The sequence below is a fragment of the Myotis lucifugus genome, unplaced genomic scaffold (assembly GCF_000147115.1).
Source record: "Myotis lucifugus unplaced genomic scaffold, Myoluc2.0 scaffold_49, whole genome shotgun sequence".
NCBI lineage: Eukaryota > Metazoa > Chordata > Mammalia > Chiroptera > Vespertilionidae > Myotis > Myotis lucifugus.
The window spans coordinates 2,419,548-2,423,143 of NW_005871097.1; the positions used below are offsets into that span (position 1 = coordinate 2,419,548).

Here is a 3,596-nt window from a genome sequence, read left to right on the forward strand (position 1 = left end):
ACCTGCAGGGCTCCAGGGGGGACACAACAGGGAACAAAATGGTCACTGCTCTCAGAGAATCCATGTTCCCACACCTCTTCCCTCTGATTGTTAGGACTTTAGGACATTCAGAGCCACATTGGAAGCCACCTCCAACAGTTCCAAAAGACCTGATGAAAGACATTTTGAGTTTGAATCAGGCTGCTGGATGTCTGATTTTCTAACCTCACCTTCTCTTTACTGAATTTTCTCAACTTTTTTTTCCCCTCTTTGGATACCATGTGCATTTTCTATGTTGTAAGCTACCTAAAATCATTTATGGAATGGGGTGGTATATAAATAACTCATTAAATGTGGGGCTGGAGAAATTGGGACCAGAGCCAATGCAGCAAAGTTATAGGGAATCAATGCTTATTCTCATACACAAATAGTCTAATGTCCTTAAGTGAAATGGCTCACCTAATGTAGTGACTTTTCTGACACCGGTATTGGCAGTTCACCTTGTTTGGGGAATTTTGACATGGTACCTCATTATATCAAAGGTGTTTGTACTAGTTAACACCTCAAGTGCCTTTCAACAATTGAATTGCATACAGATTTCCATGATTTCAATTCTTTTTTTTTTCGAGAAAAATGGCTCCTCCTTTTTCCACCAGCCCCAACATCTATTGGAGCAGATGAAGTGTCTAGGGGCGATGGTGATTCTAAGGAATCCTTTATGTCAGAGTTTTAAAGAGAAAAGGGACTTCTTCCAGAAAAGCAGCCCAGGGCTCAAATCCTCCACCTGGGATGTGTTTTGTGATATTTACTGAAGTCTAAACTCCTGCTTTTTCTTCTAACTTATCTTGATCCAATTCATGCTTTTCGTCGGATGGATAATACCCCTGTATTTATAATGGATTCCATAAACCAGCCAGCTGTGATATTTTTAATATAAGCAACTGCTCTCTGAGCCAACACAGAGTAAGAGGCCGATTTGTATTTTTACAGCCAGATATGAAACCAGATTTCAACAATTAGAGAAGCATGTGCCACTACTTGTGATCCTCAGGGTGCTAATTTTTTTATTGAGCCCTTAAAGATTGCACATACTACATGAATAGAACCCTGAAAGGTAGCCACTTACAAAAACAGGACATTTTAAGGAATTAATTGATTTTAACTTCAATATGAAATATTGGCACTTGTGGTGATACTACCCTGTGAATAGATAGAGGCAGCATTTATGACCTTTTTAACTACATTCCATTCACTAAAAAATGACAACTATGCTAAAGAAATACTTTCATCCTTGCTGCAGGCTTCTCCCAATGAGAGCTTTTAGCAAAGGGCATAGAAAGTCCTGCCAATAAATAACAAAAAATTACTCTCCCCACCATTATTTTACAGTCTTGCCCTCCCCACCAGAAAAACACAGAGCAGGATAGATAAAATCAACCTGCTTTGCTCAGCACCAAGGATTTATTATTACTCAAACTGGGTGACTAAGGGGGAGATTCGTCCAGAAGAAATACACAGACTGAAAATGGCATTTCCCCAGACATGTTTCTTGGTCGTTGTTGCTGTCATTGTTGTTATTCCAATTTCCCACTCTAATGGCTGTCTGCCACCATTTTTCCAATGCCATAGAAATCAGAATTGTCTTTACCTTCTGAAGACACTGAACGACAAAAACCTCTGGAGTCAAATGCCATCTCGAGTCAAATACACATTTCTGTATTCCTTTTGTGGGACTGAACATTCCTCTCCTGTATAAGAGAGACTCCGATGCTTAAAAAAGAACACCTTCAGACTCCTTCAATTGAGGAAGGAAAAGAGACAGAGCCAGAAAGAGCTTAACTGGAATGAAAAGCATTTTCCTGGACTCTTGCTCTCCTGAATTAATCAGGTCCAGCCTAGGCAGCTTAAAGAGCTTGCAGGGGGAAATTCCTTTCTCGTATGACCTAGTATTTCTGGCCAGGTTGCATACACAGGAGTGGTGTCTAGTCTTTGGTCCAGGGCCATTGCAACCAGAATAAAAAATAAATAAATAAATAAAGCAACTGTTTGCCATTCCTATAAGGAACTTTAATAATCTGAAAGAAAATCCCAATATGTGTGAAAAGACCCAAATTTCTCTCCATTTGTTGTTTCAAGGGTTATTAGTATAGTGATTCTTGAAATTATAATTACAGTACATAAAGTTTCTCAGACAAAACCCAACTATTCGACTTGCTTTAAGAAAAGGATCAGGGAGAGCTCCAGCTTTTATTTCAAAGAACCTCAGCTTTACCTTTCTTGTTTAAGTCCTTGAGGAAAATAGCATGCATTGGAGGGTTTAAACATGTATTTTCCTCTTTAGTAAGCATGTCTTTTAAAATGTTTTTTAAATATATTTTTATTTATGTCAGAGAGGAAGGGAGAGGGAGAGAGAGATAGAAACATCAATGATGAGAGAGAATCACTGATTGGCTGCCTCCTGCATGCCCCCACTGGGGATCGATCCCACAACCTGGGCATGTGCCCTGACCGGGAATCGAACCATGATCTCCTGGTACATAGATCGATGCTCAACCACTGAGCCATGCTGGCCAAGCTTAAAATTTAACCTAAATTCCCTCTTTTTTCCTATCATGTGGTGCTTAATTTCCATATGCAGGCTATTATTGTCATAGCTAATCCATTGTTGCTCTAAATATATCTTTTATTATGCTGCAGATTTCAGTAACTTCTTATTGTGCTGGTTCAGTCACAGCAATGACATAACCAAACTCTTCCCAAGCAAGACATTCATAGGAACAAGGGGCAAGGCACCAATGATTTAGTTGTGTGTCTACAATGAATCAGGCACTGGGTTGGATGTTTTCACCAGTACCATGTAAGCCTTCGCTTATCTGCTGTAAGGCTAGTATAATTATCCCCGTGTCAAAATGAAGAAATTGAGAGGCTCCATTTTCAAGGAGATTCTGCCATTCTCCCAAGTCTCTACAGTTTTAGCCCAAGTTGTCTGACCTCAGACCCATGCTCTTACTTTTTTTGTTTTTTTGTTTTTTTAAAGTGGTGACAGATGCATAGGTGACTAATGTATAGAGCTTGTTTGGTGAATCTTCATCTTCAGCACATTTTCTGAACAACTGCACCTGGGTATGGTATGGGACATTCCTTATTCCTTTGGCCCAGACAGCTTTGTTGAACTTGGTATCAATGCCCACGTCTAGAGTTCCCATCTCCTTTATGGCAAATGCTCAGATCTCTTTTAGTGTCTGAGGGGCATGCTTCTTGAAACCCACTTCATGGTTGTGCTTGTGAATGTTGATGGTGCATTCTCTGGTCACTAACTTGTTGATGGCAGAATGGCCCTTCTTCTTCTTACTACCTATCTTCAAGGGAGCCATTATGCTGGGCCCAAGTTGAGGGGGAAAAGTGAGGTATTGTCCCATGCTTTTTCTGCTATGTCTAACTGCCTCTTGCTGCACAGATGATATAATCTCCATTTTGCAAATGTCAATGTAAAGGCTAACAAAGCTTTCCACTTTCTCTAACTACCACAGTAGTCCTTGAAGGGTTGATGTTCCTGGAAGCCTTTTTTTCTGTACCAAGCTGCCAAGGTTGACCAGCAGACCCTGAGCGACAGATGA

The 3,596-nt window shown here is 40.3% G+C and overlaps 1 pseudogene; it reads right to left on the bottom strand.

Moving 5' to 3' along the window:
- Positions 1 to 2,951: 2,951 nt before the first annotated feature.
- Positions 2,952 to 3,353, bottom strand: LOC106697133 (annotated as a pseudogene).
- Between the last annotated feature and the right edge of the window lie 243 nt (positions 3,354 to 3,596).